We start from the raw sequence: 22264 nt of genomic DNA, 5'->3' as shown, positions 1-22264 counted from the left end.
CAGGAAGCATAGTGCCAGCATCTGCTTCTGGCAAGGCCATAGGGAGTAAGCCAATTATGGCAGAAGGCAAAGGGGGAGCAGGCGCCTCACATGGCGAAAGCAGCAGCTGGAGAGAGAATGGAGGGAGAGGTACCACACACTTTTAAATGACCAGATCTTGCGAGAATTCACTCACTATTTTGAGGACGGCACCAAGGGAATGGTGTTAATCCATTCATGAGAAATCCACCCCCATGATCCAATCACCTTCCACCAGGCCCCACCTCCAGCACTGGGAATTATAATTTGACATGAGATTTAGAGGTGACACAGATCCAAACTATATTATTCTGCCACTAGCCCCTTAAGTCTCATGTCCTTCTCACATTGCAAAATACAGTCATGCCTTCCCAACAGTCTCCCAAAGACTTAACTCATTCCAGAGTTAACTCAAAAGTCCACACTCCAAAGTCTCATCTGAGACAAGGCAAGTCCTTTCCATCTATGAGCCTGTAAAATAGAAAATAGGTTATTTACTTCAAAGATAAAATGGGGGTATAGGCACTGGGTAAACATTCACATTCCGAAGGGGAGAAATTGGCCATAAGAAAGTGGGTACAGGCCTCACGCAAGTCTGAAACCCAAACTTTGAAACCCAGGGCAGTCATTAAATAGTACAGCTCCAGAATAATCTCCATTGACTGCATGTCCCACATCCAGAACACACCAATACAAGGGGTCAGCTCTCAAGTCTTTGGGCAGCTATGCCCCATGACTTTGCAGGGTTCAGCTCCCATGGCTGCTCTTACAAGTTGTTGAGTGCCTGTAGCTTTTCCAGGTGCATGGTGCAAGCTGCCAGTGGATCTACCATTCTGGGTTCTGGAGGACAGTGATCCCTTTCTCACAGCTCCACTAGGCAGTGCCCTATTAAGGACTCCATGTGGGAACTCCAGCCTCACATTTTCCCTCTGCACTGCCCTAGCTGAAACTCTTTGTGACATCTCTGACCTCTGCAGCAAGCTTCTGCTGGGCACCCAGGCTTTCTCATATACCCTCTGAAATTTAGGTGGAGGGTGCCAAGCCTCCTTCACTCTTGCATTCTGTATGCCTGCAGGCTTAACACCACGTGAAGCCACCAAGTCTTATGGCTTGCACCCTCTGGAACTGGAGCAGCAGCCTGAGCTGTACCTGAACCCCCTTGAGCCTAGGATGGGGCTGGAGCATCCTGAATGTGGGAACAGTGTCCAAAGGCTGCACAGGGCAGCCAGGCCCTGGGCCTCACCCACACAACCATTCTTCCCTCCTACACCTATGGGTCTGTGATGGAAGGGGCTGCCTTGAAGATCTCAGAAATGCCTTCAACATCTTTTTTCCATTGTCTTGGCAATCAGCACTTGGCTCCTTTTAATTTTTTTAAATTATTATTATTTTTTTGCTTCTCCACAGGAGAAGTTCCAAGGCTCCTTTTTGGTTAGGCAAACTTCTCTAGCAAGTGGTTGCTCCATAGTCTGCTTGAATTCCTCTCTCAAAAAAGCTTTTTCTTTCTTTGGCTCATGGTCAGGCTGCAAATCTTCCACTTTTAAGCTCTGCTTCCTGTTTAAATATAAATTCGAACTTTAAGTCATTTATTTTCTCCTGCATTTCCTCCTTTAAGTCATTTATTTCCTCCTGTAGGGTGTTAGAAGCAATCAGGCCACGTCTTGAACACTTTGCTGCTTAGAAATTTCTTCTCCCAGATACCCTAAATCATTACTCTAATGATCAAACTTCCACAGATTCCTAGGGCATGAACAGAATTCAACCAAGTTATTTTCAAAGGCATAACATGCATGACCTTTGCTCCAGTTCCCAATAAGTTCTTCATTTCCATCTGAGACCTTGGCAGTGTGAACTGCATTGTCTGTATCACTGTCAACATTTTGTTCACAATAATTTAATCAGTATCTAAAAAGTCCCAAACTTTCCCTCCTCTTCCTGTCTTCTGAGCCCCCCAAACTCTTCCAACTTCTGCCGATTACCCAGTTCCAAAGCTGCTTCCACATTTTCAGGTGTCTTTATAGCAACACCCCATTCCAGGTACCAATTTTCTGTGTTAAGCTGTTCTTGCATTGCTATGAAGAAATACCTGTGACCAGTAATTTATAAGAAAAGAGGGTTACTTGGCTCACGGTTCTACAGGCTGAACAGCAAACATAGTAGCATCTGCTTCTAGGGGGCCCTCAGGAAGCTTACAATCATGGCCTAAGGTGAACGGGAAGCAGGCACATCACATGGTGGACGCAGCAGCAAGAGAGAGAGAGCAAGGTGTCACACGCTTTTAAACAGCCAGATCTCCTAAGAAGTCACTCACTATCACGAGGGCAGCACCAAGAGGATGGTGCTAAACTATTCATGAGAAATTGGCCCCCATGATCCAATTGCCCCCACCAATCCCCACCTCCAACACTTGTGATTACAATTTGACACGAGATTTAGAGGGGACACATATTCAAACCCTATCAATGGGGGATGGAGCTGAAACTTCCAAGTGTCTAATCATGGCTTGGTCTTTCTTGTGACAACCCCCACCCAGGAACCCCTAAGAGTTGACTCATTGGAACAAAAGATGTTCATTCAAGAAATTCCAAGGAATTAGAATTTCTGTGTCAGGAACTGGGAAGGAAGACCAGAATATATATTTCTCATTATAAATTGCAACATCCTAGTAGGCATAACTCAAATCTGCCTCTGTCTTCATGTGTCCTTTCCTCTTCTTATAAGGGCACCAGGGTGCCAGTCATTAGATTTAGAGTCCACTCTCTATCCACGGTGATTTCATCACAAGATCCTTAACTAATTACATCTATAAAGATCCTATTTCCAAATAAGATCACATTCTGAGGTTCTGAGTAGGTGTGGGTTTTTGGAGGACACCATTTGACTCATTTAGGGACACTTGTGCCATGCAGAGGCTCCTCATGGGACTGCTAAATGGTGCCCCACAACACTCAGTGATCAGCCTTTAAAGAAGACACCATTTTCCCCTTGTGTCTTGGCATCAAGAAAGATAAAACTGCTGATGTACCTTAGGTACCTTCAGAACAGTAAAAAAAAAATAATAATAATTAAATAAAATAAAAGAAGGCCAGAAAGTCCAGAGGCCATGGATGGTTAACATGGAAGGAATAAGCAGCCCTCACCCCTGGCCCACCATGTCTTGCACAGGTCTCATCTCCCAGCCATGCTACCCTCTCACCAACAGGGACTGGAACTAAAACTTTACTGGCAAAATATTAATTTCAAAGGAAACCAAATATAAATTCCATCTACCTCAGAAAGACTTCACATAATATTCTTAGTGAAGTGTGCTGCCTCCTCTGGACTTCTGTAGTACTTTGTATCTCATTTTATTTTACTTTTTAAGTTAACAACAATTTATTGAATACATACCACATACAAAACATTAAACTAAATAGGACTAGAGGGAGATTGACTGGAAAGGGGCGACTTGGAGGTGGGGAGATATAAATGTGACAAAAACACTGCTCTCAATTAAGTTTTCCATCTGGTAGGGGAAGTGGGCATAGAAAATTATAGAAGAGGCCAGGCCTGGTGGCTCACGCCTGTAAGCCCAGCACTTTGGGAGGCCAAGGCGGGTGGATCACCTGGGGTCATGAATTTGAGACCAGCCTGATCAACATGGTGAAACCCCGTCTCAGAATTATCCGGGCGTAGTGGCACACGCCTGTAATCCCAGCTACTTTGGAGGCTGAGGCAGGAGAATCACTTGAACCCAGGAGGCAGAGGTTGCAGTGAGCCGAGAACGTGACACTGCACTCCAGCCTGGGTGACAGAGCCAGACTCTGTCTCAATAAATAAATAAATAAATAAATAAATAAATAAATAAATAAATAAATAAAATGAAAAAGAGAGGGCACTGGGAGGGTTTGGTATGGAAGCAGCCACCTTCTGGCTCTTTATTGGAACTTGGCATTACATAGCACGTGATTCTTCCAAAAACATCTCTCAGAAACAGCCACTTGGGGGAGCACTTCTGGGCCTGAGGGCAAGAGAATCCTCCTGCAGTCTTTCCCCATTTCCGCTTTTTACTGTAATCCTTTCAGTACCAGTCTTACCTTTTCCCTTATTAATAGTTCTTAACAGAAATCATATTGGAATCACTGTGTGTGCAGTCTTCTTATGGACACACTGAGTTGAGAAGCAGCTCCAAGCAATTCTGATTGCCTCCCCCCATTCCCTTCCCTGAGTACAAATGTGAATAGATTGGGACAAGGACCTTCTTGGCTGTTGTCTTTGCTGCCTCTGAATGTATAACACAAGGCATTGCCATGGAAGGCAATGCATACTATTTGCTGCATGAATGGACCAGTGGATAAACAGTATCATGATTCCAGCTACAAGAAAATGTCCTGATGAATCTCCATTAGTTATTGTGATTGGCAGACTCTAAGAGGCCCCACGGGTCCCTGCCTCCCACCCTACATGTTCTTGTGTCGCCCCTTCTCCTTGAATGTGAGCCAAACTTATTGACTTGCTCTAATAAATAGAATTTGACAGAAGCAATGAAATGCCCGTCCAAGGTTTGGTTACAAAAAGACTGTGGCTTCTATTTTGGGCACCTTCTCTCTTTCCCTCTCTCTCTTAGAGCCGTCACTCTGGGGAAAGCTAGCTGCCATGTTTTGAGTAGCGCTATGGAGAAGCCCACACGGAAGGAATGGATGTCTCTGGCCAGCAGCCAGCGAGACCTATCGTTCAACAATCCTTGGGGAACTAAATGCTGCCAACAGCCATATGAGTGAACTTAGAATGGGATCCCCATCCCCACCCTCGTTAAACCCTGAGATGACTGCAGCCCTGGCCAAGAGCCTGATCACAGCCTTGTGAGAGACCCCAAATCAGAGGCTGTCATCAAAGAGGAGCCTGGATTCCTGATCCACAGAAATGATATTGCCCAAGCTGCTAATTTTGGGGTAAGTTGTTATGCAGTAATAGATAACTAACGGGGTTGCTGCTCATGCCTATGTCCAGTCCAAATATCTTATATAAGAAACAGAATTTCTGACTAGATAGAGAAACTTAGAGCCTATCCATCCAACCCCTTCGTGGTACAGATGAGAAGATTCAGGCTTAGAGAGGAAGCATGACCTGACCAAGGGTGCACGGTGAGGAGGTATAGCAGAGTCGAGACCCCTGGCCTTAGATCCTAAGGACATCAGGGCTCTTTTTACTCCTTAGTGGCTGCCTTGGCTGAAAAATTGATCTTTGTACCAGGGGCATAACGTGAGAACTGACATCATAGTGATTCCAGTTACCTCTCAATAACAGCTTAATTGTCTATAAGTTGGGAACAATGTATCAAACATGGAAAGATGGAAGGATATTTTATATATTATATATAATATTACAAAATGTATTGGTAATTATAGATCACACATCATGTAATTATTATATGTATTATTCTAGGAATTATGATAATAAATTATATTTTATTATTTCCTACATCTAAAATCTTGCATTTATAGAATCTTTGAAGCAATCTCACAATATGAATAATGACCTCTATTTTATAGACATGTCAGATCATTTGCCTCAGTTCACAGCTGGGACCTGAACCCAGCTCTCTGAGCCCAGGTGCCAGGGGTGGCTGCCAGCCTGGAACTCCCTGTCAGGATCCTCCTAGTGATCTGGTGCCACCCCAACCCAATGCCACTGTCATTCCTGCTGTTCTTTTTGACTAGGCTACTATTCTACCTCCATCCTGGTATAATTGGCATAATTTCTATAAGATTGTGCTGTGTGAAATAAATAATATTTTAAAGTTTTTTTGTGTCCTGGATCTTAATGACAAATAACAACAATCAATAATAATAGTGAAGGAAGCAAAGAAAAAAGAAAGAAAGAAAGCAAGAAAGCAAACATTTTTGCAGAATAGCATTCCCACTGTGGCTTCCACCTAGACTTTTAAAAGGCAAAGAGTCATCCGCCTTCTCAAAATCAACAGGAAGCCTCCCTGGCTCCTGTACTTTTCCCCAAAACCCTTTTAACGGGTGGAAGCACCACACAGAGGCTTTAAAATGTACTGTTTGAGACATACTCTACGTAGTCTGCTTTACACAACTCAGCTCAAGGACGTGACAACAGACTTTGGCACAGGGGTTATAATATGGACCCCAGGAAGCCTTCTCACATCAACAGACTTCACAATACCACCAAACTCCTCAAGCCTCAGGTCAAGGGCTGCACCGTGGAGATGGCTGCACAGGAGAAATACCGACTCTTAAGAGGATATAACAAACCACAGGCCACGTGGCAGAGTTGGCAGAGATCTCTCACCTTACAATAGGCTGGAAAGGCAAATGGGGAGATTCTGTAATCATCTGAAGGACCTTTCCATAAAGCAGCCTGAGATTTACATCAGCAACAGGGACCTGTAAATATAGTATAATTCCTCCTTCTTCCTCTGTCTTCATCTCCCGCCTCTGCAGCACACTCATGCACACACACAAGCACACATTCACTCATCTGCACACTTGTGCATATGCACACACACATGCATGTACACATCTGCATCCTATATTACTCCCATTCTCTGCTCATTTCAGACTTATTTGTTTAAAGCCCCCTTCACCTGATTATTTCACTTGCATTTTTCAGTTGCTCTTGGTGTACCCACAACCTGAATTTATTAATTGCTTCCTTTTTTCTTCTTATAGAATTTTCTTTAAAATGTTTCTGAAAATCTATGAACTCCATTTTTTCCCCTGGCAACCCCCCCAGAACCATCTGTGCTCCTTCTCCCGCCCCCTGACCAACCCTGCCGACTGTCACAAGGGAACCTCTCTTCAACATCATCCTGGGAATTTCATTCCTGACTTTCCAATTGAATTTCCACATTTTCTAGATTCCATGTCTTTTCCTATCTTGATCATTTTCCTTGTTTCTATGGATAACATCCTTCAGTTGTTTCTTAAGGAAGGACGGATGGGAGGACAATTTTTGAGAAATTTCCTCTCTGAGAGTATCTTCCTTTTACTCTCATGCTCAACTGATATTTTGGCTGGGTATACATTTCAAGTTTATAAATAATTTGCCTTCTGGATTTTGAGAATATTGCTCTACTGTTTTCTGGTATCAAGTGTGGCTATTGAAACATCCACTGCCGTTCTGATCCATGTTCCTTTGTGAGTGGCTTTATTTTTCTCTCTGAAAGCCCTTTAAAAATTATTAATCTTCTCTTTATCTCTGATATACTGGAATTTATAATAATATGTCTTATGATGAGTCTGTTTGCAATTTATTGAGCCATCCTTTCCACCTGGATACTCACGTAATTTTCTTTAAAAAAATAATTTCAACTTTTATTTTAGATTCTGGGGGTACATGTGCAGGTTTGTTACATGGGTATACTGCATGATGCTGAGGTTTGGGGTATGATTTATCTGGCCATCCAGGTAGTGAACACAGTACCTACGCAATGGTTAGTTTTTCAACCCTTGCTCTCCTCCCTCCCTCCCCTCCTAGTAATCCTCAGTGTCTATTGTTGCCATCTTCATGTCCGTGAGTACCTAGTGTTTAGCTCCTACGTGTAAGTGAGAACATGTGGTATTTGGTTTTCTGTTCCTGCATTAATTCACTTAGGATAACGGCCTCCAGTTGCATCCGTGTTGCTGTAAAGGACAAGATTTCATTCTTTTTTAATGGCTGTGTAGTATTCCATTGCGTATATGTACCACATTTCCTTTATCCAATCCACTGTTGATGGGCACCTAGACTGATCCTATGTCTTTGCTATTGGGAATAGTGCTGTGATGAACATGTGAGTGCATGTGTCTTTTTGGTAGAATGATTTATTTTCTTGTAGATATCTACCTGATAATGGGAGATAATCACACAATTTTCTTAGGGCATTTCTTTGGCAATTTTCTTATTCCTATTTTATCTCTTTTCTCTTTCTGGAACTCAGATGTATTTTCTTGGTTGAAACTTTAATATCTTTTTTTCTTCTTTTCTAACTCTGCCTTTTTGCTTTATTTTCTGGAAGAGTTTCTTGATTCTTTCTAAGTTTTAATTTTCAACATTACTTTCTGATTCTTAATGATTCTTTTTTGAAATCTTTCTGTTCTTAGTTTATGAATGCAACATATTATCTTATCTCTCTAAAAGTATTTACTTTGGGAAGGATTTTTTTCTGTTTTCTGTACTTACTCTCTTCCCTCTTTGTCCTTTTTATTCTTTATTTTCTCTTTTCCCATTCATGTTGGAGGCTTTCCTAAAATGACAATAATGCTTAGCTGTTTATTTCTAATAAAATCAAGAAGAAATAGAGACTTTCTGGGAATCTTTGTATGTGCAGGTGAGAATCATTCAGCTGGAAAACATTTTTGCAGGGTGATCAGGCAGTAAAACGGCCATTTGATTTTGAAATAGAGCCTAAAAGTCACTCTCCGGAATTTTGCTCTCTGAGCATTTAGTATTTGTGAGAAGAATCCTCCAGTTTCCTGCCTGTGGGCCATATACCTAGCTGCCAATGTCATGAGACCAATTACCACGCAGTATTCAATCTTTCATTTAATTTCTTCATTTAATGTCCCTCACTAGGTCTGTCATCTCTGAGTTCAAAGCTTCTTCCTGTGAGTTCTCAGGAAAGTAAATCTCATTTCTCTCACTTGGAGAGCTTGGAATGTGTAGGTGCTGTATATTTGCTGACAGAACAACATAGGGGAGAGAGCCAGAGGATCTAGCTAGTCCATACACGAAGACTTTCAACCAATTCTGTTGTTCAACTTCATGCCTCATCCCTTCTTTCTGCAATATCAGATTGATAGTCTGAGAATCACAGAGATTCTCTGGATAAAGTGGTTTCTCATCTCTGAGGCTCCTTCAAATATGACTTCCTTTGCTAAGTCAGTTACTGCAGATCTATGTGCCTTCTATTGTCCAAAGATGTGCTGAAATTTCCTGTCTGCTGCTATCTTAGCCCACATTCTCTTTATCCTCATGGATAAATACATATGGTCACGTATTATATATAAAATATATATTATTCCTTTATTTTCATTTTATTAGAGTCTTCAGAGTGAGAGGAGACATAAGTAGGCAGTCATTCTGGCATATTTGACCTGAAGTCTTAAATGGGCTTGTTGATTCTGATAATAAAACCAAGAGAACTTTCTGGAGTGATGGAGAGTTTCTCTACTTTGATTGCAGTGGTGGTTACATGACTGTATCGATTTGTTAAAGCTCATCTAGCAGTACCTTTGGAAAGTGCGCATTTCTTTTATAAGTGGAATTTTTAAAAGCTGAAATAGAAGCAGAGAGTAGAATGGTAGTTACCAGGGGCTGGGGGAAGGATTGGGGAGATGTTGGTCAAAGATTACAAAATTTCATTTAGGGGAAATTAAAGAGATCTATTGTATAGCATGGTAACTACAGTTAACAACAATGGATTGTATTCTTAAAAATTGCTAAGAGAGTAGATTTTAAGTGTTCTTACTACAAAATGGTAATGATATATGTGTTTGATTATCTTAATTTAAGCATTCCACAAATGTATACATATTTCAAAACATCATGTGGTATACCATAAGTATATAGTTTTTGTCAGTTAAAAAATAAATAAAAAAACCAAAATGTGTGTACTTGACTGCATACAAATTATACTTATATAAAGTTGATTTAATAATAAAATATTTTATGGACACCCGTTACCTTGAAGCTAAAGCACAGAATCCTAGTCAAGATGCTCTACAAACGATGCTGAAATTACTCTCCTGCTTGTTCTCCTGAACTCTAGTTAAACCTCTCTCCAATCTGAGAAGTGGTCCATTTTCCCCTAACACACAATGCCTAGCTCACTTCTGTGTATCGACCACGCCCAGAGAGCCTCCTTGAAAACTATCCAATGCATATCTGTTCCTTTTCCAGGAGGCTTTTTCTAACCACTGAGCACTGAAAGATTATTGTTTCTTCTAATCTCTTATTTTTTGTCTATACTAGTTACTTGGCATTTCAAAATGTACTGCTTTGAGAAATCTGTTTTATGGTTTTGCATTATTTTAATTTCTGCATTTGATATTTCACTTTTCATACGTGCATGTCTCATTGTCCTGAAAAATATTCATTTTCTAGAGGGCTAAGAGTGTGTATTACGCATATTTACATCTCTCCTAGTGTCTAGCATAATGCTGTACACATAGATGGCAGTCAATAAATATTTGTTGAATGAAGGATAAGATAATAAATCATGTAGACATTTTAAATAGAAGAAACTGGGGATTTGGAAACTACAGAGAGAAGGATTTGCATTACTAGTAAGAATTGTTAGAACAGAATCATCCAAAGAATATACTGAATTAATAGAAGGCCCAAGTCATTTATAATCTGCATTTTTTAAAGGATGTACATTATAATGAAATCAACACAACTTATAAAGTGAGTCCATAGGACCTATGGGACTGTTAAGAACAATCTATAATTGGAATATGGTAATTTTAAACCCTAGTGATTCCTGAATTTATTCCCATGGATTTATTGCTAGGAATTCTGACATTGTCCCAGGGGGCAATATCTTGAGCTATGTATGGCATTCTTCATGTCATCTTCTCTCCTTGCTTCAGTGCCATCAAGATAACAAGCACTTCTGCAATCCTAGGTAGAATGTATATGCTGCAGACAGTAGGAATGAATTCAGCCGTAACATATGCTACACATTTATTATGCACAGCTTGTTAGATTCTGATTTCTGATCTGCCATTTTTCCCTAAGGAATATAGACTGCCTGTGTGGCAAAAAATAATATGGGCAACTATTTATAAAAAAGGGCGCACTATTTATATATAAAAAAAAGAGCCCCAAATGAACTCATTCGTAAGTCATATATGATCTTTCTTTTACTTACTCATTAGATGAATTTATTTATGATAAGTAAGTTTTCATGGTGTCATATTTATTTTATCACAGAGAGAAAGAGTACATGCCCAGAAATTGGATGCCACACATTCCCACTCAACTTGCAGTAATGAGGGCTGTTCTCACCGATTTACTTTCTGTCTGGCAGACAAGAGGGTTGTTCGTTTTATATTGTTGCCCACACCTATCAGCCTTCCCTCCAATTTGATGACTACCACAGCACTATACATAGCAAATCTCCTCAGGGGCTATAATTATTCATCTTTCAGAAGGCACAAGATCTATAATGGATGAGTGCTGTAGACAAGAAACCAGTTTATAGGTTTATCTCCTAAGCGAAAGAATAATCTGTCTTTATTGGAGGAATAGACCATTACCATTTAATAGATGAGTTGTAAGTATTGAAAAAGATTGTATAAATGCATTTGTGGCTCAGGCACATAAAATCTTCTGGTATTGCCACGTAGAAAGCAAAAGCTGACTATTTCATTTCATCAGACCATACCATGATTTGGAAAATTCAGAGAACTGTCATGAAGACTTAGCTTGTTGCCTTGAGTTATGAATTACTCTTAAATTAATATCACTACTGCTGCTATTGGAAGTTCCTGATTTCATAATATTTTTGAGAGGAGTAGTCAATCAAGGCACTCAAGCTGTTATTTCCATCAGAGAAGGTGGCTTAAAATGCCTCCTATGGCATGTATCTTGGTTATTCTTTGAATTTCCAGTTGAACATGCAATCCATTTTGCCCTGTATGATTAGGTGTTATGGTAGCCAGCAGTGCATTTTTCTCCATTTGTTTTGCAGTATTCTGTTGGTTTTCACTACAGCTTGTTTACCCACTGAAGCATTTGAATATTGCTTATGCCAAGTAGTAAATTGGTTCTGCCCAATGGTATTCTGATTTGTCTTAGTTGAGGCTCTTTAGAATTCAAAGAAAAAGCCATCCAAGCTACCCTAAGGAAGGGTCTGTTATATGTGAATGTGAGGTCATTGCATGGATATGTATAGTTTCAGAGACAAAAGTGAAAAACTAATGCTTTCCCTATATCTGGGGCTACACAATCTCTCTCTTTGCTTTTCTCTCATCTGTGTATTCTTGCCCTTTTCATTAGCTTCTTCTCTTACTCATCTTTCCCGTGACCCATTAAGCCCACAGCTCCAATTCTATATTATGATTTCTGCTTCACTACAGTTTCCATTGCTAAATTCAAACGCTTCTGAAAATTGGATTGACCTACTCTCTCAATAGCGATGTTCCCTTTGGGATGCTCCGTCACCCAGGCTGGAGTGCAATGGCACGATCTCGGCTCACTGCAATCTCCACCTCCCAGGTTCAAGCGATTCTCCTTCCTCAGCCTCCTGAGTAGCTGGGACTACAGGTGTGTACCACCACACTTGGCTAATGTTTTGTATTTTTGGTACAGTTGTGGTTTCACCATGTTGACCAGGCTGATCTCAAACTCCTGACCTTAGGTGACCTGCCTGCCTCGGTCTCCCAAAGTGTTGGGATTACAGGCGTGAGCCATGGTGCCCGGCCCTAGGATGCTCTTTCAAGACCCAGGGATAGGACAGTTTCTCTAGAAGAGGCCCTAGGAAGCATAGGCCATGAAACCCAGAAAGTCATGGACGTCTTTCCCATCATACTCTCAAGCCTCTCTATTGTCTCACATTTAAGTCTTCAAGCTGCCTTGGAAATAGGAGCAATTGTATCACATGCCTGTACTCCTGAATACACACCAAGATACCCTTTGAGTTACAGTTTTTCAATTCTGCAGAAACTATAAAATTAAAGCAGTTTCTGAAAGTTTCTGGATCAGAGGCCATCAATCTGTATGTCCTCTATTGCAAAACACCAGTACCAGTATCTGAGTTTTCTTTCTTAACCACTTTTGGGGGCCAAATATTCTAACCATCAATGACTGACTGTGCAATATAGAAAGGAGGTCAGGGTCTGGACGTGACTGTTCCACCACAAACTGGAACTCTAGTTCCTCTAATGTAAATTTAGTTAAGTCCTCTTGTTCAAGCAATAGGTGATTGGAATTGTTTCTTTTGCTCTCAGCAAAGGTATACCAAGTAAAATTGAACCCATGAGGCTGGACTGGAGAACACAGGTCAGATACCAAGACTAAAAACCAGACCCTTAATAACATGGCCAGGAGATAGGAGAGAACACTGCTGTGGGGAAGCCATGAAGGGATTTAGTCCTTAATATACATGCTTCTATCATGCTACACTGTAGTGCATGTACAAATCTATCTTCCTAAAAGAAGCTTAAGATTCTTGAGGGCACAGATGATATACTAGTTGTCTGTGGGTCCCAGGACTCAACGTGGTACCTGGCATATAGTAGGTACACAACAGTATTTGCTAATTGAATGAATGGATTGTGTAAGGAAGCTACTCTGCTGACATCAGCAAGGGCTCCCTCAAGAAGGAGCCAGCTTTTCTCCTTGTACCTTCCTGTGTGTGTAGAATATTGAGTGGATTAATCATCCTAATTAAAATTTAAATATATTTTCTAATCTTAGGCAATTTCAGGAAGTGTTTTTTCATTGTCAGCCTTCAAAAGAACTGTTTTCATTTTACATCTTCTAGTTACATCATTTTATTATGAGTTAATGGAATACATCTTCCTGAGTGCTTAGACCTATAACATTTTGAAATTACTCTTCGCTATGTTTGCCATGCTTAAACATTTCCATGCCATTTACTACCACACGTCATCTTATAATTTTTTCTGCTTCTTTCTGATCAAAGGCACCTGTCTGCACAGTGGTATCTACAGCAAAGCACTGATCTTCTGGTGCCCCCAGGTAGGTACTCTCTCCCTGTCCCCAAATGCTATATTTTATATAATATCTTTGCCTTAGAAAACCTATTGCCAATTTTCTTTTTACAAAAATAAAACACGTGTATTGTAGACTTTTTAGGGAAAAAGATAAGCAGAAATAACATGCTAATTAGCCACAGTTCCCATCACCCAGAGATAATCCCTGTTTTTTACCAGGCTTTTCCCTGTGTTCATAAGAATGTTATTTTGAACAAAAACAGTGTAACATTTTTGAAAACAGATATCCCAAAATAGTAATGGCCCTATTCAAACTCAGTAAACCTGCTAAATTTGGTGAGCAACCTGCCTCTCTAAGCTTAATACAAGCCCTCTGTGACAGTTGGATAAACAATTCACCTGAATTTTACTCTTATGATTTAAGTTGCATTTTGCCACATTAAAACATTATAGCACTCTTTGGTCTGTAGTTTATTTTTGGATTTATTTAGCACAAATGAAGCTACTAATTGGCAGTCTTTCAACTCTCTGGGTATGGGTAATAATAAAGACATCATAAAGGGGGTGGTGCAGGCAGATCAGATGCCCTCCTCGGTCTTTTTGATGGGAACAAGTGAAATAATTTTTAAAAAATCTTTCAGAATTCATTGTTGAACTGGTACAAAAGTAAGAACTTCTCAGAAGTGGGAGCTAAAGTCAAAGCAGAACCTTGGGTGGCAGGAGCACTGAGGATGGCTTTTGTACTGAGACCTCGTGCTTCAGCTTTGGCAGCAGCACAGACACAGGGAAGGAGAGCCAATGCCAGCTAAAGCCGGGAGAGTCTCAAGAGGCGACCTCCAAATCAGCCAGGACTTTGTGCACACTTAGTGCAATGGAAAATGTGAAATGAAGGCCATCCCATGGAAGGGGACAGCCAGGTGATTTACCTGACTTGAATTTGGTTTTGAAAATGTGAAAGTACAATGTCTAATATCTTCTCTGATAATTAATAATCATAAACCAGCCCACATTTGGACTTGAAGGCAAGAAAGAGGTAGGGAGGAGAACAGAGAATGTAAATACAATTGGGAAAAGAATAATCAGATTGTGAAAGCAAGTTAAAATACAAGCATGTGTTTCAGAGTTTTCTTCAACTAGTATGTTTCTAGTAGAATACTTCTTTTCAATAACCAAATATCATGGAACATATCTCTGAATATAAATTTTTATCGGCCAATGGTTATATGGAAGTGGTGTCTAATTACATTCCAAATACTCATAGCATTTTTAACAAAATGATGTGCTGGAAAGGTATCAGGTTGCATTCCAAATACAATGGATAAGTCATCAGAATCTCATGAAGATTTTCTGAAAAGCATTCAGAGTTCCAGCAAAAAGGAGATGCTGGCCCTAAGCGAGACAACACAGCTCACACTCCTTGGGAACTGGCCTTTGCCACTGTAATACTTGTCCTGAATGCATTTTCGAAGTGCCTTTGTATTTAGCCTCTATTTTTGACTAGTGATGAATGAGTCACATGCACACAGGCACACACACACACACACAATTTTAAAAAGTATTGAAGAAAAGTGTGAAGAAAGAAGAAAACAAATGCAAATAATGGGAGTTTAAACAAAGCTACATTTTACAAATTTTTTTCCCTTAAATGTTGGTCACCTCCTTTGACAATTTTTCATGGCCCTTTTGTTCAGGTGCATTTTCAGCAGTGACAAATGATGGAGAGTTTCCATTAGTTTCTGAGTTGGATGGTTTGTTTGAAATTACCCTTTATCATCCCACTCATCCACATGAGCACTTTCCACAACCAGTGACAATTACTGTCAGCCCTCCTTCTCTCTCAGTTTTTTGAAGTATCAAGTTTTCTCCTCACTCAGTGAGTGACAGTTTATTACAGGTAATTGTCTTGTTTTTATTGAAAAATTTCACTGTACTTTTTCTGACAAAATTTATTTATTGCTGTTGTTATTTGCTTTGCCATATTGTAAACATAATGTTCACAGTATGTATGCAGTTGTTACATGTTTGGTAATCAGAGAACAATGTTGTTTTCAAATAACATTTTTTATTTCAATAGCTGTGGAGTTGCAAGTGGTTTTTGGTTACATAGATTAATTATATAGTGGTGAATTCTGAGATTTTAGTGCACCCATCGCCTGAGTAGTGTACGTTGTACCCAATATGCAGTTTTATATCCCTCACCCCATCCCATCTTCCCTTTCTGAGTCTCCAAAGTCCATTATGTCTGCATGCCTTTATGTACCTATAGCTTAGCCTCCACTTATTAGTGAGAACTTGCAGTATTTGGTTTGCCATTCCTGAGTTATTTCACTTAGAATAATGGCCTTCAGGTCTATCCAAGTTTTTTATGGCTGAGTACTATTCTGCAGTGTGTGTGTGTAAATATATACATATATATCTCGCATTTTCATTATCCACTCATTGGTTGATGGGCATTTAGGTTGGTTCCATATCTTTGCAATTGTGAATTGTGCTGTGATAAACATGCACGTGCTGATATAAAGACTTCTTTCCCTTTGGGTAGATATCCAGTAGTGGTGTTGCTGGATCGAATGGTAGATCTACTTTTAGTTCTTTAAGAAATCTCCATACTGTTTTCTATAGAGGTTCTACTAATTTACATTCCCACCAGCAATGTATAAGCATTCCTTTTTCACCACATCTACACTAACATCTATTGTTTTTAGGCTTTATTAATAATTATGGCCATTATTGCAGGGGTAAGGTGGCATCTCTTTGTGGTTTTGACTTGGATTTCCCTGATTAGTGATGTTGAGCATTTTTTCATAGGTTAGTTTTGGCCATTTGTGTATCTTCTTTTGAGAAATATCTATTCATGTAACTTGTTCACTTTTTGATGGAATTATTTGTTTTAGAAAACAATGTTTTAAGCATTTTATATCCTAATATAATAGTTCATTTACATTTGAGCATTTTACTTAAGAAAACTAGTTGAGAGACAGGATTAACACATAATGCATTACGTGTTATACATTTTCTTATTTAGAATAACAGAAAACAGACTCCTAGTCAGTGTTTTTAGGCAAAATATCTGATGTTTTAGGAGTAGATTATTGACATTAAGCAGGAGATGGCTTTATATTGTTAATCACAATTAATATAAATGGACTAATCTCTGCAGGTAAAATATAAAGATGAACAGGCTAGATTAAAAAAACAAATAATAATAAAAATAAATTAATAAAACCTCCATCCAAACCCCCCAAACCCAGCCATATACTACTTTAAATAGACCACATACATTACAAGGATATCTAAATATCTAAAATCAAATAATAGAAAAAAGATATATCAGACAAAAAATCAAATGAAATCTGAGGCAGCTATATTAATATTAGATAAAATGGCTACAGGGCAATAATAAAGACAGCCACAATAGAACATTAAAATTTTTAAATTCATCCTAAAGATATGGCAAATCTAAACTGTATGCACAAAATAACATATTGTCAAAATATATAAATCAAAAGTTGACAGAACTATAAAGAAAATGGATAAATTTACTACTATAGTACCCTCTAAAATACTAATAGATCAGGCAGACAAATTAGTAAGCTAAAGAAGATTTTAACTGAACAATTAAGCTTGATCTAATGGACCTTTAAAGAACAATACATTTAATGGTTTGAAAATACACATTCTACATACTAATGTGCAGCACACATGATTTATAAAAACTGAATTATTGCTAGGACAAGAGCAAGCCCAACCAAATAGAAAAGGCTAAAACCATAGGGGGAAGATCGGTAAATCTTGGCTATATTAATAGTAAGAATGGCTGTTTATTGAAAAAGCAGCCCCCAAACTAGGGGAAATCTGTAAGACGTATAACTCAAAGGATTATATAAAGAACACCTAGAAATCAAAATGAAAAAAAAATACAAGAAGCCAAAACAAAGATGGGAAAAGCTACTATCTGATGAGCCATTCCAACTGTCCCATAAACACATGAGAAAATGCTCAAACTCGTAATTAGGAAATGTAAATTAAAACCATAATGAAGTATAATTTCATACCAGCTAGATGGTGACAATCTCAGTGTTGGTCAATACTAACGGTAAGATGTAAGTCTAACAGGATCCCAAATCCATTGCTGGTGTTAAACAATATGCTATCTGAGGATACATACATAGCTGAAAACACTATAAAGAAGGGCAAGGGAATGAGCTATATAAAATTCAGGATGGTGGTTACCCCTGAGGGGGACATGAAGGGAGGAGGATGATTATCATTCATTAAACTATGCATGTATGTTTGGTACATGTTTTTGTAGGAATACTGTATTTCACAACTTAAAAAAAAGTTAGTGATGGTAAAGACCGGTATCGGCCTGCACAAAAGACATTTTGGTACTTGGTAGGCATTGCCTTATGGTTTACAGAAAGGCACTTTGCTGTCAGTTTGTCTTTTATCTTCTTTGTGCTTTTTCTAATGGTTTTCAGTACTGGGCCTGAGCTCTAGTCAATTATACCAAACACACACATTAAATTTCAAGACATTGTGTTGCCTGCTTGTCACAAACCCAAAGTACCTTGTTTACTGCAGACCTTTTTAAGACAGAGGGACCATCAAGCAAAGACTGTTTAAGCTAACATTCCTGATGTGGAATAGTATGGTCTAATATTATTTAAATCTCTCAAACATTTAGTCAGATTGTGGTGTTTGGAGCTTTTTAGTTTTATCTGGCATGATTCTGCCCATAAAATCATGCTGCTAATGGATTCTAGTGTGTATATAAACTTTCTAAATTATTGTGAAGTATTTGTTTTAGATTCCTTTTAAGATGATTTTAATCTTTTTATAAGCCTTAAGGAAAATGAAGATCAAACTATTTCCCCTTTTCTTGTTGTGATGACCAAAAATATTAAATCCATATCTAGCCAAGCCTCAGTTTTTGTAAAGATCCTGTAGTAATTTATTAAGTCAACAACCAGAAGCTTCCTTTACTTGGCTGTAATGAATCACCTCAAATATCTATCTATGCCTACAGACTCCTAGGACCATCTGTCTTCTATTTGAGTTAAATTTATACTGTCTGACTTTATGCTGTATAGAAGTGATGCTGAAAGCAGCCATGGTTGGCTGCAGGCTTATTCTTGAATCTTTCTCCAGGACCTCTGGATGAAGGCATTTCTTCCTTTTCCTTAATCAAATATCTTTAACTCTGTTTTGGATTTCCTTTTTTTCCCTTTGAAAGGATTTTTCTTCTATAATAATTCCCTCCTGTTTCATAGCTCTCTCAATCTCTTCTTCTCCCTCCTCTAAAATGTTTACATCTCACTTTTCTTCAAATCAAACAACAAAACTTCTGGTGACACCAATGAGCCATTCAACACCAGTTTATTGCATCCCTTTTTTATTTCCCTAGCAACTGTTGGAATTATTGTGAACTTCATACCCCTCCCTCTTGGTCACTGGTGCCACAGCCAACTGACCACTGCTCAGAGCTCATCTCTTATCTCTCTTCCTTTGTGAACTGTGCTTTAACCATGCTGGTCTCCTGGCTAAGCGTGCCACATGTTTCAGGCCTTTGCATTTGCTCTTTCCTCTACCCCGATGCTTTTCCCCTACTGAGTCACATGACTTCCTTTAGGTCTCTGCTCACATATCCCCTTGGTCACCCTATTTTTGAAAACCAAAATAGCAAAACAGTGTCCCCCATCAGCCTTCTTGGATTGTTTATTTTTCTTTACTGGATGGCATGTATTTACTGGTTGTCTGCAAACACAATGAAAAAGAGAGACTTTGCCCCATTTGTTCCCTGTTGGAACAGTGCGTGGCACATAGTTGAAGCTCAGTAAATTCCTGTGTATTGGAGCAGTTAATGGATGTTGAAACTGTCCCATCTAAGGTCTGTAATGATTCTTCTGTTTCCTTGATGTCTGATTTATCACCCTGTTTCATTTGGTTGTCCTTGTAGCACATCCTTTCTCTCAGCTATGGTGGTTATCATACTCTTTATTCAACCTCTCATGTTCTTCCTCTGTCTTTTCCAAGAGTTCCTTTCAAATTATGGCCTCTTCCAAGTCTCAGTTCTGGACCCTAGAAATTTCTTTTTCAGTGCTCACATCCTTGGAAATGTATCCTATTTTTAAAACTGTGGTGAAAAAACATATAATACTGACCATCTTAATAATTTTATTTTTTTATTATTATTTTTATTTGTGGTAAAATATAACAAAATGTATTATCATAACTGTTTTTCAGTGTATAATTCAGTGGCATTAAGTACATTTACAGCATTGTGCAACTATCACTACAATCTCTCTCCAGAACTTTTTCATCATCCAGACAGAAACTCTGTGTCCATTAAGCAATAACTCCGGATTCCCCATCCTGCCAGGCCTTGCCAACTTCTGTGGCTGTTTCTCTTCCTCCTTGCCTTCTGACTTAAACAGCCACTGTCTGCAAAAGGACACATCTGTATGAACCTACTTACATGAGGAACCTAGAATAGATAAATTCATAGAGACAGAAAGTAGAACATCTTAATAATTTTAAAGCGTATGGTTCAGCGGCGTTAACTCTATGCACAGAGTAGAATCATGCAGTATTTGTGTTTTTGTGACTGATTTATTTCAGTTTGCATAATATCTTCAAGGTTCATCCACATTGCCGCATATGACAGGATTTCCTCCTTTTTAAAGTCTGAACAATATTCCATTGTGTGTATATGTACCATGTTTTCTTCATCCATTCATCTGTTGATGGACATTTAGGTGGCATCCACCTCTTCGATGTTGTGAATAATATAAATATCTCTTTAAGATCCTGGTTTTAATTCTTTTGGCTTTATACCCAGAAGTGGGATTGATGGATCACATAGTAATTCTATTTTTAATTTTTTGAGAACACTCCATACTATTTTGCATAGCAGCTGCACCATTTTACATTCCCACAGTGTGCAAGACTTCCAATTTCTCTCCACATCTTCACCAATAGTTGTTATTTTCTGGTGTATTTTTTTGATTGTGGCTATCCTAATGGATATGAGATAATATCTCACTGTGGTTTTGATTTGCATTTCCCTGATGATAAGTGATCTTAGGTATCTTTTCATATGTTCTTTGGTCACTTGTGTATCTTTTTTTTTGGAGAAATATCTATTCGAGCAGTTTGCCCATTTTAAAAATATGTTTTTTTGTTGTTGTTTTTGAGTCATAGGAGTTCTTTATATATTCTGGCTATTAACCCCTTATTAGATATATGGTTTTGCAAATCTCTTCCTCTGTTTTGTCGATTGCCTTTTCACCTTGTTGATTATTTTCTTTGCTAGGAAAAGTTTTTTTTCTCTTCTTAAGACTTGTTATAGGCCAGGCACAGTGGCTTACGGCTGTAATCTCAGCACTTTGGGAGGCCAAGGGGGCAGATCCCTTGAGGTTATGAGTTTGAGACCAGCCTGGTCAACATGGTGAAACCTTATCTCTACTAAAAATACAAAAATTGGCCAGGTGTGGTGGCACATGCCTGTAATCCCAGTTACTCAGGTGGCTGAGGCAAGAGGATTGCTAGAACTCAGGTGGTGGAGGTTGCAGTGAGCCAAGAGCTTGCCATTGCACTCCAGCCTGAGCAATAGAGGGAGACTTTGTCTCCAAAAATAAATAAATAAAATAAATAAATAAATAAATAAATAAAGACTTGTTATACCTCAGCTAGCTCCTGATTTAGGTCTATGGTCCTCACTCTTATTCTACACCCCTTTGTACTTAAGTCTTGCCTTACTGTGTATTTCCTTTCTTCCTTCCTTTCTATGGTGCCAGGTATAGTATTATATATTAAGTGGAAGCTCAGTAATTGAGTTACTGAACTGAATGATTTAAAATGACACATGGTCCCTTCTAGTTTTGACTTCTTATCAAGTCTCCAAGTTCATGTCTCCAAATGCTTTCTTAACATCTCAAAACTGTCTCATTGCCAACATATGAGGCCTTACAATTATCCTTCTTCCACTTTCCTCTTATGTAATAAAGCATTAAGTTCTCGCTATTCCTTCCGGACAATAAGTCTTAAATTGAACATTTCTTTTCCAGTCACAAGGTCCCTGGGAGGCAATCCTAACTAACATAATCCCTCCAAATGCTACCTCCTGTTCTGCTCTCAGCTGCAGACTCAAACAAAAGGTCACCCCATTATTGTCCTATTCAGGAACCTATGGTGATTTCCAGTCACCCCTGAGGACAAAATAAAAAATTTCCCTTGGCTTTCGTTGTGCTCTATGAAGGTGGGAAATACAGTTTCAACCCCAAACCCTAAAATGGTCTCCTCACTTTAACCAAATGTACTTTTTCATCTCCAATATGACCTCCTCATTCCTACCTCTGTACCCTCACTGTTTCCTGGAAGACTTTCCAACGTGGATTAAATAATTCAAGTCTTACTCTCCTCTAAAATCCTAACTCAACTATGCATTTAATTTCCTCTGACAAGTCTAACTCAAATGAATTTTGACCTAACTTTGAATTTCATTAGCATCTCTGTATGTTTTAACATTTAACAGGTTAATGCTTTCATTAATATAACAGCATTTTCTTTTGTGATAT

This window comes from Gorilla gorilla, chromosome 5 (assembly GCF_029281585.2).
Source record: "Gorilla gorilla gorilla isolate KB3781 chromosome 5, NHGRI_mGorGor1-v2.1_pri, whole genome shotgun sequence".
Taxonomy (NCBI): domain Eukaryota; kingdom Metazoa; phylum Chordata; class Mammalia; order Primates; family Hominidae; genus Gorilla; species Gorilla gorilla.
This window is presented reverse-complemented; position numbering follows the sequence as displayed.